Genomic DNA, 15,702 nt, shown 5'->3' on the forward strand with positions numbered 1-15,702 from the left:
GCGTAAAAAAAGATTCTGGTACAAGTTGACAGACAAAAAAAAAAAAGAAAAATGGACAAACTCTGGAATGTGTGTGAGTAAAAATGAATTTGTACTGTCAATTATATGCAATAACCTGTTTGTTTGCATAACTTGACACAATGGAAAAAAAAAACATAATCTTGACATGTTTTTTCATCTTCTAAATTCTCTTTCTCCGAATCTGCTGCATCATCCACGTTCCTCCAAATTGCTCCTGTCGCCAAGATCTCAATCATTAATCTCCCAACCACCTCTCTCCTCTCCGTCTTTTTGACATTGTGTCGTCATCAAAGTCACCAGCCAATTTTGATCAAATAAAGAGAAGACGCCACAAGTATCTGTTTTTAAGTGAAGGAGTAAAACAAAAGGGTTGTCAGAAATATATATTTTTAAACTCACATAAAGCACAGACACCGACAAAACCTTAAGTGGAGTGTCAACCACGGCAATTGTGAGGAAATCTTTAAGGGGACGAAAAATATACACGAACGAGGAGGACGACTCTTTTCTGTGGCAAATGCTTTTCAGATCGCCCCGACCTTCTGTCTTTCTTCGAGGGAGGAGCTGAAAGACATTTTAAACAGAAGACAACACTCATCATTTCCATACTGTGCTCCTCTGAAAACAATTAGCCTGCACAAAAGCAAAGAAGGTCAAAAACATCACGCAGGTATTAAGCTGCCTCACATTTAGGGAGGATTTGCTCTTTCCATTATTCCGCAGCCGTTTAAAAGCTTCTCGAGGAGCTTTTTAGAAATGTCGGCAGCTGCTCTTTTGGCGCTGAGAGGCTGTTCCTCCCTTTCCTAACCCTACGCGGCACACCAATCACCGTGTAGCTACGCTCACAAAGAAGCTAACACTACACCGAGGCGAGTCACCGTATTTAGTTCTCGCTGTTTTTAATTCCACGGCGGCTCTCTCGTCTTCATCTTTTGTTACTTTCGTCTCCCGCCTTTTCCCATCCGTCCTCCTGGTTGTCATTTTCCCTCCTATTCAGATGAGTTTCAAATTGAGAGGGGAAGGTTCCTAATTAGCTCTGTAAGGACGCTTTGTGGACGTCATGCGCGTCGAGAGCAGATACGTGACAACCACAGTGTTAGCAGACAGCCGCTGTGTATGGACCCGTAATGAGGTTTGTTAGCAGAGTGTGTGTCCCGCTGTTTGGGCCACCTTTCAAGCGGCGCACATGAAGAGAGCGAGAAGTGTTTGAGCAGGCCGGAATGCAGATGCTAATGCGTTGTGCGTGGACGAGAAGAGGAGCATCACAGCTTTGAGGCTTGGTTGCGCACATTTATGGAGAGGAAATATTCACAGGGTCATGTTGCTTTTCAGATCTTCAAGAGACAGTTGGGGAGATACTATGAAATGGTATAACTCGCCTCGGCTGGGCAGGTTATGCTTTCATTCCATTTGTTTGCTTATTAGCGAGGACTAGCACCAGCACCAGACTAAAGAAAAAAAAACTCAAACTTTGTGGGTGTGGATCACAAACTAAACTTTTACATTAGAATTTTTTTTTTAACATAGTCCTTAATTTTTCTATAAAAAAATATTCTTTTTTTTTTTTAACCACAGCTATATTGATTGACCTGGTCACCCATTTCTTCGTAGTTTTAACTCATCAGTAATAGTAGTTTATACGCCTTGTCGGATCAACATCTTGACCCAACAGGTTGGGTCAAATCCTCAATCTAATGTGCTCGGTATAAATAACCAAGCAATGGTTTGGTCCCTTTGAGAGCCAGCCGTGGGTTACCGCTTTCATTCAATTTGGGCTACTTTAAACCCAGTGTAATATATTCCCCAAAATGATTGCTTCTTTTTCCATCTTTTTTGAAAGCCCAGTTTCGATAACATCGCTACTAGGCCCCATGTTGATCCGTTCAGTCCATCTTGAAACATCCGCCGATCACCAACGGTGAGAGGAAGAAAAGCTTTTGACAAAACCACGAGAAAGGCGAGGCGACTATTTGGACAAGATTTGATGTGGCTGCACACAGATGAGAGTCGGAGTTGCAGCCTGGATAGAACCGAGGGGGAAAGGAAATGGATGGAAGTTGCAGTGATGGCTCGCAAGTGCGAAAGCCGGCCTTGGCTGCTGTGCCCGCATGCTGCCGCCAAGGTGGTAAAGTGTCACTCAGGATGCAGACGGACAAGCAAAGACAGACATCATTTGTCACTTCTCAGAGCGGCCCTACACACACACACACACACAAAATCTCTTGTTCCCTCTTTCACTCCATTTCCTGGATATTCCCTTCTGCCAGCGCACGTTTATGAACCTCCTAATCTATTTCCTCTGTCTGCCAGTCTCCCCCCCCCCCACACCACTGATGAAATCGTTTTTTCCTCCTCTCATTTTGCAGTGGTTCGTTGCTCTTTCCTTCTGTCTCACCAGTGTACGTTGTAGTCTTTTACATCAGCACAATGAGCTCGATTTTTTTGCTGACTATTCACAGCCACACAAATAGCTTTCTTTATACAGTTTAGAGAGATACACCGTCTCCATTACCACCTTTCCTTTGCCAGGGGAGACTTTACCTGTCTTGAATATGAAATAAAAGCGTCCATTAAAAAAGGGTTCTTAATACACACACACACACACACACACACACACATTTGGTTGTTAAATAGTCTTTGGAGATGCGCTTCATGATGTTTTAAAAAGTCAGCGGCGGATGTGATTCCTGCACTCAGCTACAAACGCGAAGCATTTTAAACAGTGAGGATGAAGTCCTTATCTGTCGTGTCAAGTACATCAAACGGACAGTCTGCGCTTGTAATTCGTATTTTAGTACAGTGGTGGATGGATTTTAGAGCAGGGGTTTCCACATCCGGTCCTCGGGGGTGACTATCCGGCATATTTTAGATGTTTTCCTTCTCCAACACGCCCAAATAATCAGCTCATTAGCGAACTCTGCAGAAGCCTGATAATGGTCTTGATCATTTGAATGAGGTGTGTTAGAGGAGGGAGACATGACAAATATGCAGGGTAGTGGCCCTTAAGGACCAAATTTGGACACCCCTGCTTTAGAGTTTCATTTGTGCATGTGACCATGCTCGTGACTTCAAACACTTGGTATTATATCTCGAATCATCTTTCCCCATTGAAATGAACGGAAATACCATTAATTTGGTCCAGCAGCATTGTGCTCCTTGTTTTGCGTGTCTTAGCCGCCAGGGGGAAGAATAATTTGCCCTACACACGCCAAGTGAAGTAGTTTTACAAGTGTCAAGTGTCTCAGTCAACCTGCAGATTCTTTTCGCAGAGGATAAAGAATATATGCCCATGATTATTGTTCTGTTGACTATCTCCATGTGTTGCTGAACTATTTTTTTTCACATTTCAGTTATAATACAGCTACATCGATTTCACTTTGTTAGCTTGTCCATGACATTTTGCATTGTTTTATAAATTATTTATTATTTAGTCTCTAGATAATTTATTGTTGTAACCTGATTCATGACATACTGACTTATGTTCACACCACACTTCTTGGATAAGAATGAATGAAGTTGTCAGTGAACACTAAAAAGACGACAGGTCAAAATGTTCCGTGAGTCCACAACTCCATTTGCAGTAAATAAACTGTTTTTATTTAATATTTCATGGTTATTTTACCTTTATTTTTGAGTAAGCCTCATCTGTAAAACCCAAAATATGTGATACAGATTCCTTGTAAAAAAAGAAAATCACAATGCATACAATAATTAGATTATTTTTCAAAAATCGTTCAGCTCAAATTTCGATTGCTGGTGACGACATTAATATGAGCAACAACGCCAACAAATGTTGTGCCTTAACCGCTTATAATGTAATCGAAGAGTTACAACGTTAGAATAGTCGACACAACCTTTGTCAACTTGTGGAAGCATGTAATTATTCAAGGCCAACGTGCGATTGTGTTTGTGGACACATCTCTGTTTTGTTTGTCAAGTCCAAAGCCACGGGTCACGGCACTGCCAATCCACGACGTACGCCACCCCCAGCCCCCTTTCTCCCATTTTGATGTGTCTCCATTCTTTCTCGCAAGGCGGAGGAAGGCTGCCCTGAACCAACATTGTCCCTTACTCCAGCTCTAATGTGTGTGTGTTGGGGTGAGGGGGGTGCGGGGGGGGGGGGGGGACTATTGTGTGTGAAGGAATGGGGAGTTAACACCCATGTGCGCACCCGCTCAATGGGGGCATTGTGTCCGAAGCTTCACCCCACGTCACTCCCTGGGCCAAGGCCAGTAAGAGGCGACTGCGGCTGCTCCCCCACTTTTATTTTTGAAAGCGCGCACGTAACAGCCAAACCAAATTGGCCAACACCCTATCGCAACGCCGTCCCTTTATCTCACCACCTTCATTGTCCTATTAATTTTCCGGGATGACGGCACACTGAGCTGAATGCGATGCGCGCTGCATGTTCTGACAAAAAACGAGGATGTGGAGGTGGGCTGTGCTGAGACGTCGCTCGCAGCAATTTGATGTCCAGAGAAAAGAACAGTCATAAAAGATGACATTGTACCATCATCACAAAATGATTTAGAAGAGTGTTTCCCAACCTTCATTGAGTCATCGCACCAATTTTGCACTTGGAAAATCTCATGGCACACCACCTCGTGATGAGTTTGTCTCAATTTACTTACAAGTCAACTTATTCAGTGTGGAATCTGACGGTGGGTATTCACGGTTGTATGAATAGCAACAAATGGATACTCCGGTTAATTCTACCTTTGATAAAACATAGCCGATTGGTTCATTTCCATCATGTGACATTTTATTGACCAAGAATCCATAGCTGATCGCTCAAATAGCTTTAAAGCTATATTGGTGTATGTTTGCTAGCTCGCTAACTTACAGCTAAACGAAAATAGCTAAATGTTAAGTGATGACAGAGATTCTCTTTCTAAATACTGTACATAATTCATGTATACATACAGTATGTGTGTGTGTTTTAAAATACTTTAAGTAATATAATGTGGCGCTAAACGGAAAGCTGCTCAACAGATTTGTTGCTGTATCGTTTCTGCAACAAGTTGTATTTGATTCCATTCTGCTATTCTATTGTCAACGTCTCCACTATGAGTAGAGTGCATTTCAAAGAGCACCCAGAGCTCATTTTTATTTGTTTGTGTGCAGCGGTGGGCGCCTTGGGGCGGGTTACAAAAGAGCAAGTTGGTGTTTTCTTCCCACATATTTTTAATCAAAGTGTTACTGTTTGCATTTGCATTTGCATTGAACGGAGGGATGCTGAATGCCAAAGGTGAGGTTTTGTAAAACACTCCTTTTTTTTTTCCAGATGGAAAGACGGGTGGGTGGTTGCAAGGCTGGATGAATGCGTGTAGATGACTGAACTCCGAGACCCCAGTGCAGCTCATCATCATTGCCATGGGCTCTTGCTTCTTTCCTTCTGTGGCCCGCACCTCCATCCAGGGGTCCAGCTCAGCCCATGAAGCCTGAGCAGGAAGCTCGTGAGTGGGCAGGGAAGGATGAAGAAGGTCCCTGAAGGCTAAAAGCACCTCTGCGGGAGAAATCAATATGAAGCATGCTCGCCTCGAAGTAGGGTTTCCTCTGCTTCGCTGTGGCCTGCGGGCCCGTGCGTCCCCTCTCAGCTGGACCGGACCACTTGGCTGTGTGTGGTTTTGCTGAGGGGGATTTCTGCCCCTCTACAACCCCAACCCAAATGATTCCAATGCAGTGAATGCTGAAGCAGTGCCAAGAGGGAACGGGGTTTTTTTCTTCATCTTTTTTCCCTTGCAAACGACTGACATCTTCCCCACCTTCTTTCAAAACCACGATGGGACTTTTGACATATTTCCATCCCCAGCTGTCGATTTTTGCAACCATTTGACCAAAAGACTGATATTAATTTTTTTCCACTCCACTCTTGGTTTGCTATCACCATTGTGAGCGAATATGTGTTCAAACCAGAGATAGGTTTTTTTTCCCCCTCTCCAAAATGTGTTGTTCAATACCACAAAATGGACTGAAACAGTAAAGAGGGCGACCACAGAGATGGTGTAACTTCCTCTCATTCCAGTGGTAAGTACATTTTAGCATGTCACTCTGAACAACACTGCAATAGCATATTACACCCCACGTTGTCCCCCAGGGTTCGGTCCTAGGCCTCCTTACTATTATTCTCACTGGGGATGAGAGATATTGAGAATCTAGTAAATCCGATTCCATAATCAGCAGAGCTTATCCGATTACTTATCGATTGGGTGGGAGATGAAACAATACGAATGGCTTTCTTTGCTTCCACTCTTCGACTTTAGATTACGCATAAACTCCAGTACACACTCGATATTTGTAATGTATCCTTAGTGGGGGGAAAAAGAAAAGTAGGGGACTTGAAACAAAACTAATTCAGACATAAAACAATTCCTTGTTTTATGTCTGAATTAGTTTTGAAATAGCTGCCTTCGTCATCACTGCATCGCCGTATAGGGATTTTGTGTGTGTTTTCTCCCCCCCACCCCCCACCCCCAGCCATCCAGATGGGCACAGCTTCTGACAAAATGGCCGCCTGACTTTCCCTCTGCCAAAGATGGCGGCAGCGTCTCGGCGCTCTGCCATCTGCGTGAGGCTTTAGTCGTTGTTGGATACAAATGTGACGCTAATTGCATTTGCATAACCCTCCAAATTGTTACTGGCCGTTGCCGCTAATTGCGATGAATTTGCGACGACAACAAGGAGGACGGAGGTGTTTTTTCTTTTTTTTTTCTTCAAGGCGTAATCACGGCAGTTAGTGTTTGTTTTAATCCGTGTTGTTTTTGTAGCTTTTCGGTTAACGTGAGATTAAGGCTGCGACGGCCCTACTGTGCCATATGGTGTGCGCGTTTGCATGCAAATGGGACTGTAGGAAAGATTAAGCTTTTTCCTTTTTAAAGCAGACAGTTCTCTGTCATGTCCATCGGCACTCACACACACACACACGCGCGCACACACACACAACTCTGCGAGAATAAAATAAATAGTACATTTCTGACGTCGGGTAGAATCCTCGTATTTCCCAAATCATCACTTTTCAGGATACCCCAAAAACCGCATATTTGGTCAATCATTCACATTGTATTATCAAAGTGAGCGATCCATTTTCAACACATAAGACGAGTCAATATAACACCCACAAACCTTGGATAGATTTGTGAAAAAATAAAACATTGACCAATTTGCGCTCAGATGAGCACGCACTGTAATTTAGCCGGGCTTCAACGAACTCCAGACACATAACCCACAAAAGACTCGTTTTCATGCACGTGGTTGTCTGGTTACTATGACAGCGAACGCATCATGAGGTAGTTGTTTTTTTTGCACGTGAGGGGGGATTGGGCTTGCGAGTAGAAATGTATATATCGGGGAGAATTTGTAGCTTGGAAGCATCCCAGGAAGTTAAATTGCAGGCTAGAATGCGGCGATGACTGATAAAGTGTCGGCGCCGGATTGGCCGATTCGTATTTCCAGGCTCATTAATTCACACGACGGGTGTCGGCCCCTTATTTGCATTTGCCCATCGAGGCAGCTGCTGTGCGATACAGTTTTGAGGCAAAATGGCGGTCACGCGAATCACATGGCTGGTGGCAGGAAAGAGTAAGAGGAGGGGGGTGGGGGTTCGCATTTTGGGGTGCATGTCTGGTTGGAGAGAGAGTAGACTGGTGTGGGGGAGCAAAAGATGGAGTGGGGGGGGGGTGCTCGGTGGAGAGGTTATTATTTGAGGAGGAGGGTGGAGAGGGGGGGGATGTCTGGCTTTAGTAGACCATTAATGAGAGGCTGGTTTATGGAGGGGGGGGGGGGGTCGTTGTCTGCGTTTGTGAACATGCGTCTGCATCTTGCTCATTTGCATCAAGCGGCAAAGGGCGTCCATATGCTGCAAGGCACCAGAGATTTATATATATATTCTTTCCCCATCCAAGCGAGAGACTAGGAAGATGCTCTCGTGCCACATGCCTCAATATAACACTCCTCCGAGGTTCAGGCTGGCCGCATCACTTGGAATTCGTCCAATGAGCTCTTGCTTCTGACCAATTGCAAACGATCAGGAAGTGAAAAAGGCTGTCACGAGTTTACCCTTCGTGTGCACCAACATGGAAATGGATACAGGGATTTTTAGATATACTGTCCTCGAGTGTATAGTTCACTGAAAAACAAATGAAAGCAGTCTAGTTTGACTGGAATGCCCGCTGAAACAACTGACTGAAGAGACTTTTTGGACATAACCACGACTTACTCCGCATTTGGTGAACACTCCAGATTGGTAGACTCCATTGTGTCTGAACTAAATGTTGAACCTGCGACGGACTGGGAATGTGCAGAGCGTGGGAAATGCCGCCAGAACAGAGCCAGACTGCTCTTGTAGGAGGTGAATGCGGGCCCTAGAGTTCAAAGGTCAAGGCCAGTTGAAGAGGTAGTCTGGTTGTTTGCTTGTGGTCTGGGCCTCGAGTTATGCTAATGAAATGGCCGCCCCCGCTCGATACGCAGCGCCGTCTATTGCTCGTCCGAGGGACCGATGTAGGCTTTAGGAGGAGTCACATTGGCATGTTTGACATGCACGGGGTCAGACGGAGGTGTCGCGTCACCACAACTGAGTTGGAAAAAATAATTTATATCATTATATATATATATATATATATAATTTAATATAAATTATAAATATATACCTATATCTATAATAGAATAGATATATTATAATCATATATATACAGTATATAAAATGAAACATGAAAATTAAAAATGATCAAAGAAACTCTACTTCAATTATGCTTCCATCAAAATGCATTGCTCACAAAAGTAAAAAAATAAAATAAAATACAGCGCTAAAAGATTAAATTTACATGGTTCAATATAATCCGCCCTGATGTTCAATCTTCAGAAAAATATCACATAATGCAATGCAGTGCAGTTTTAAAAAAATATATAAATTACTTTACCTTCAATGCAGCGATGCTTTGGCGCTCCCTTTCTTCAACTTGAACTGGGCTCTTCAACAAGGTAGAGAGAATTAGGAACATTTTGAAATAGCAGTGAGTGTTAAGTCAACAAGTCAAGTCAACAGTATTTATAGAGCACTTTCAAACAGCCATCGCTGCATACAAAGTGCTGTACATGGAGCAATTTAACATGCACAATAAACAGTAAGACAAATCGGTAATAAAGGCGGTAGAAAGCACCAAACAGTAAAACCAAGAACAAATCTAAGTCATGCTGAGTCGAATGCCAAAGAATACAAGTGAGTTTTGAAGATGGGCAGCGAGGAGGCTTGCCGAATGTTCAGTGGGAGGTCATTCCAGAGAGAGGGAGCAGCAACAGAAAAGGCTCGATCCCCTCTGAGCCTCAGTTTAGTTCTTGGTACTTCTAATAAGGTCTGGTCCACAGACCTGAGGCGCCGGGCAGGTGTGTAGGGGCGGATGAGCTCAGAGAGGTAAGGTGGCGCGAGATTATTCAGAGATTTGAAAACAAATAAGAGGATCTTGAAAATAACTCTAAAATGAATGGGGAGCCTGTGAAGGGATGCCAGAGTAGGAGTTATGTGCTCCCTCTTACGAGTACCAGTCAAGAGGCGAGCAGCGGCATTCTGGACCAGCTGAAGGCGCTTAATGGAGGACTGGCTGACTCCAAAGTAAAGGGCATTGCAGTAATCGAGCCGGGATGTGACAAAGGCATGAATTACTGTCTCAAAGTGTTCATGTGAGAGGAGAGGTTTTATTTTGGCCAGCTGTCTAAGGTGAAAGAAGCTGGATTTAACAAAGGCACCAATTTGCCGATCGAGTTTGAAATCACTGTCCAGTTTAAGGCCCAAGTTTGAGACTGTTGACTTAAGATAAGGTAGCTTATTTTTTTATGTTTTAAGGTTAGCTTAAAACATTCCCGCATCTGCCAGAAAACAACAGCAAAATGTCAGGAAAAGTCGACTAGAACATCAAGACTTCATTTGGGGTTAATCAGAGACGCTTTTAACGGTGGCAGGTGGCTGCTGATTTCCGTGTTAAATGGCATTGGTTCATTCTGAACACTAGTCTCATTTTTTATTTTTTTATATCACAAAAACCTGACATTTAAACAGCAGTGAGTGGACTTTTTTTTTCTAACCCACTGTTTCAAATTCGATATTGCTTTTATTGGAAGTGTGAGATCAATTTTTTAGGAGTTTCAAGTTTTCAGGAAGTGTTAAATAGGTGAAAACGAAAAGCCTTAAAAGTGACTGGAAATGTAAAATTTGACCCAATGAAAATGATTGGAGCACATGCTTCCTTGCTTCTTAAAAGGTCTGCTTTTAATTTATTTATTTATTTTCTTTTTGGGGGGGGGGGGGCTGCGAGGGTAGTACAGTTGGTTTCTCTTTGCCTGTATATACTGTACATGTACACACAGGTAGCATTGTAAATAACAACAACAATAATAACCAGGAAGCACGAAACGTATTCAAGTCCCAACTGAGGAGGCACAGTGACGTATTTTGTCATCGCGGAGTGTTTTATAAAATGGAGAGACGATGTTGCTCCGCCAAAGTTGTACGCACGTACGGCTTCCTTTGCTCATTTTGAGCGCGCCTGGTGCCCAAGGAAGGAAGAGAGTGAATAGATGAAGAAGCGCACGGCCTATACCTCTGTGCTCTCTTTATGCTTGTGGCCACAGGCTTCATTAGCTCCGCAGAAAAGGGGGACAGCTCCCTCAATAGACCCATAGACCTGTCTCACTGGCACGGCTCGGGCGTGCGTGTGTGTGTGTGCCGGCGTGTTTGTATCTGTGTTTCCCTCGATCATTCGCACACCACGGGGGCCTCATTGTTTCTCACTCATGCCTAAAGGAGACTCGGCATTGACACTTTTTTTTTTTAAAAAGGCTCAAATCTCTCTTTGTCCCTCATTCTCTCGTTTTCCCCTCGCAGGCTTTCTATTATTCTTCATTTCACATTTGTCCTCATTGTGTTGCCTCTCTTTTTTTGGGGGGGGGGGGGTGTAGGCTCAGATCTTTTTAAAAACCGCCCATTCCATGCAGCGTAGCATTGCCGCGTCACCATCAGAGCCGTATATTCCCGTGGTGCTCCTTGATTTTAATCATGCCTATCACACACCGTTGATATGACGCATATATGTCATCATAACTTTCAACCTATGAATCCAATCAACCCAGGGACATCCACTCGCCACTTCACTGTAAAATCAAACAGTCTATTGACGGTTGCGGTTTGCGGTTTGCGGTGTGCTACACAATGTTGAGAGTTGCATCTAATGCTGTATCTCGCAAACTATGACAAAAGTGCTTAGTATGATGTAGTACCATTATACACCTCTGCAAAGTGCAACTTTGTTCAATGAATACCGATCCGAAAGAGTCAATCGAAGCGAATGATGAGTGAGATGCAATCTTTGACTCAAATACGGGAACGCGAACGAAGGAGGGAAGCTGACGGCGAAGCAACTAACGATAGCGTGGCCTGGTTTGCGGTTCCACTGGGAGAGAGGCACTTTTTGCCTGCGAAATGAGATAGCGCCAGCTCTTTGAACACGCAAAAAGCACGCGGGCGCAAGCACGTTGTTCCAGCAGTCTATGTGAACCGGCTCGACTTTGTTGTTGAGGTAGCAAGAAACTTTTTGCCCCACATTTCTTTCGCGCGTACGCGACTCATCGTTTCAGTCTTCCACTTGGTCGAATGCCACAAGCCACCGTGAGGTTACACTTTTCCCCAAAAAATAATGCAAGTTCTCATTCTCTTGCTCGCACAGTTCTCTTGCATGCTTCAAGCTGTTGATGTGTCACGGCTGGTTGAAGTTAACTGTAAAGCCGAGACATAAAACATCCATCCATCCATTTTTTAATCCGCTTACCCTCACGAGGGGGTCGCGGGTATGCTGGAGTCGATCCCAGTTGTCTTCGGGGACACCCTGAACTGGTTGCCAGCCAATCGCAGGGCACACAAAGACGAACAACCATCCACACTCACAATCACACCTCCGGGATAATTTAGGGGGTTCCATTAACCTGCCATGCATGTTTTCGGAATGTTGGTGGAAGCCGGAGTACCCGGAGAAAACCCACACAGGTACGGGGAGAACATGCAAACCCCACACAGGAAGGCCTGAGCCGGAATCGAACCCTGTACCTCCGCACTGTAAGGCCGACGTGCCGCCACACATGAAGCAAAACAGCTAATCACGTTCAAATACTTAACAAAAGTCAGCTAGCTTAACGCTAACCATTAATGTGTAACATCTTAGACAGACTGATGGGAAATTAGCATTGATATTCTTCTCTTGTCTCTTGTCACACACGGAGCAGCAACGCTTAGAAAAATACTCACGGGCATATATTTTCTCTGCTTTGTTGGGAACGACGACTATTTCTAGCAGAAGCCTGAAGGTTTTGCCTTAGAGGGACTCTTTTTCACTAGACGGATGTCTGCGGCATGACGTGTCACTACAATGAAGGCGCGCTTTGCTACATTTGGACTGCATATTGTAAAAACACATCAAAAAACAATTACGTTAAAAAACTGCAGTGTACTGTAGAGGGGGGCTCGACTGATGACCTGCGATATAGTGGGGGGAACACTGTACCCGATAAAGTGTCTGCATATGTGTGTATAACACGCAGCCAAACCTCAACCGTGTCCTGCTGGGAAGATTTCATTCCCATAGGCTGGACGCATCTTGGAGGGGGGGGGGGGGGGGGCACGGCATTCCCTTCACACACACACACACACACACACACTGTTGGCTCTTTTGGTGTAGCTGTCACTCGGCCACCCATTCAGGGCTCAGTCACGGCCACTTAGAGCGCAGCAGACTCAGGGATTCACACGAGCTGTGATCCAATGACATGTATTTATAATGAGGGGCCGCCAAGACGTCTTTGTCACACGCACAAAATGTCAGTAAAAAAAAAAATGTGTGTGTGTGTGTAAAGAGAAAATAATCAGTGCCAATTCCAAAACCATTTCAACTCTAAACCAAATAATAATTTGAACTCTCGCCAAGGTGAAATGAGCGAACTTTCTCGATCACAGTGTCGTTCCTGACAAATGGACCGACACATGAGCGACGATGACATCATCATCAGAGCTGCATCACATATCTTGCCTTTCAAAACACGACTTCTGCTCGCTTTTGACTGACGCCGTCAGAGGGACATTGATTTAACGAGAGCAACACTAGATCATTTTGTACACGTTACTATATTCAATAAGTCACGCTTGTAAATAGTCGATCCACCTCTACTGACCTTCTACGCGTTGTGTGTGAGCATGTGCGCATTTCCCCGCGCTGGCATTATTCTTGCTGCCTCCGAGCAGCAACATCATCCCACCATCACTTTATCTCATCACGATCTAACCTTTACGCATCTCACTCTCGCCACCTTGTAAATTGTCCCGTATAGGCTGCTTAGAGTTTGGATGAAGTGGAAGTGCGGCGCATTGCACTCCGAGGTTTTCTTTTCTTTTTTTGGTCCTAATATTACGGTTACCTTATTCAGCTACACAAGTGAGGCAGCAAAATATTCGGATCAGGTCTTGGTATGATGCGGTGACGATCCACACCACTGCATTACAACTATTGTAATTGATGGCGGTAATTGATGTTCTCCTCTGGATATTTTACTGTCATCTCGGTGAAAACTCATGAGATCACAAAAGTAGCTATCATGTATGCGCGAAATACTCATTGGAGCTCATGAAATTGGTATAACGTACACACAAAGTACTATTTTGAGGCTCCGAAATAGGTATCACTTGCCTTGGACATACTAATTTGTGGACACGAAATGGGTATGAAAGTGTGTACAACATACGAAATTGAAATTAAGAAATACCGTTGGAGTGACGTGCGGACAAAATACAAATTTGCTCAATATACCCGTTTCGTAGCCACAAATGTGTGCATTGGCCACTCGTAAAACCTTCTTTGAGGCCACAAATTAGTATTTTGTGCGCACAGTGTACAATAATTGATCCGTACAGCTGTTTGCGGCCATAAATTAGCATTTGGTGTGCATAGTTTACCTACTTCACGGTCACGAAGAAGAATTTTGTGCACGTTATATAATATTGAGGTATGCAGTGTGGTCATAAATGAGTATTTCATGTGCACACTTTTCCGATTTAATGGCCACCAAATTGTATTTTGTGAGCACCTACAGCCTCCTTCCTGCCCACAAATTGGTATGTTGCGTGCACATTATTGTTATTTGATGGCCGCGAATGCATCTGCAAGTGTACCCAATGTTCAGGCCGGCGATCAATGTTTCACTGTCTGCAAGCGGCTATCTGTGGACGACAATAGTGCATACATTAAACATTCGGTGGGGACAGCGTGGGCAGTAGAAGAGCTCTGGAGAGCCCTCCGGCCTCTCATAATTGCTCCATGTCTGAAGCATTGCACCTATCCAGAGACTGTATTCAACCATAACTACATTCATCCTATTCCTCACTCCCCGTCGTGTGAATCTCCATGAAAAATATTGTTTTATTACACAACGTAACTCTGAACTATAAAAGGCTTCTTGGCTAGTCGGGTTGCCGTGCGGTGACGGTGCCAAAGCAGACTATGACCGTGTCTGGGATGCGGGTGGGTGTGTCATTTCCCTCGGGTGTCGTTGGACAACTCTCGGGTGACTGGGAGACTTCTTGGCAGTCCACACTTGAGGCTCAAGGGTGGCGTGGCATGGACTCAAAGTCAGACATTGCTGGTCATGACAAGGGGGAGTCCCTTCTGTGAGTCAGCATGACGCAAACACTGGATTTTCTTTCCTGGTGTCATTAGTCCCAAAGTGCTGTGATGGGACACACACATGCATGCATACTCTCACCCCCCCCCCCCCCCCCCCCACCCCCCACACCCCTCACACACAATTTCATTTTGAAAACTGTCTCGGTAATCATAATTTTTTTCCATGCCTCACTCATGTCCACTTTGTCTCTTTGTCTTTTTTTTTTCCCAGGACGTGATAACTAGGAATCCTTGTTTTCCGGTAAGGTTGTGGCTGCATTACAGTGTTATCCTGCTGTTTTGAATAAAGAACATAAATATGTCTGTGTTGTGTGTACATTTTAAAATACACTGCAAATAATCTAGCTGTGTCTTGCACTGTTTTTACGGCAAATAAAATGTTATACTGTAAGTGTCAATGTTGAATTTATTTATTTTTCTATTGAATGGTGACCGACTCCTTTCACTTCATCGACTTTGTGTCGAAGAATGTACTTCATTGATTTTCAATGAAAACATGCTATGTTTACCACCTGTATAAATCTACGAGTCTTGTCAATAAAAATCATTTTGGAGTTGACCATTATGCTGCAGTGAATTTCCTCAGAGCTCACATCCAAAATAATGCAAATTCCACAAAGTGTTTCCAAATATATACAGTAGATACACGGCAATCAAAATTCTGACATTAAGCAGTGGTGTATCCGAGTTAATAGAATTAATTCGAATGAATTGTCGTTTTTTTACCATGGGGGGGTGCATAGGAAAATAAATATTTGTCAGTCAGAAATACGATAAGATCCACAATATGCATTTCTTATTTCAAATCTTTTTATACATTTTTTTTTGTATTGTAAATATAGTCGGAAATGATAAGATCCTGAAAAAGTGACCAAAAGGCCCCAAATCAATAAAAAACGTGGTAGTTAAAATAACACGTATTATCTCATTCAGCGGTTAATTTTGTACTTTTACTCTAATCCTAGTTTTC

The 15,702-nt window shown here is 43.8% G+C and overlaps 1 long non-coding RNA gene across 2 annotated transcripts in view; it reads left to right on the forward strand.

Moving 5' to 3' along the window:
• LOC147195210 (uncharacterized) overlaps positions 1-15,291 on the forward strand; it is a 21,987-nt gene extending 6,696 nt beyond the window's left edge. Inside the window, exons 3-4 of one of the 2 annotated variants that reach the window (XR_015102766.1) lie at positions 5,306-6,048; positions 14,944-15,291. This is a non-coding gene — a long non-coding RNA (uncharacterized LOC147195210). Of the gene's footprint in view, positions 1-5,305; positions 6,399-14,943 lie in introns of those variants that run through there. The other variant, XR_015102765.1, reaches the window with a different exon arrangement.
• Positions 15,292-15,702: the final 411 nt, after the last annotated feature.

The sequence above is a fragment of the Hippocampus guttulatus genome, chromosome 14 (assembly GCF_054856545.1).
Source record: "Hippocampus guttulatus isolate MCC_2025c chromosome 14, RoL_Hgut_1.0, whole genome shotgun sequence".
Taxonomy (NCBI): domain Eukaryota; kingdom Metazoa; phylum Chordata; class Actinopteri; order Syngnathiformes; family Syngnathidae; genus Hippocampus; species Hippocampus guttulatus.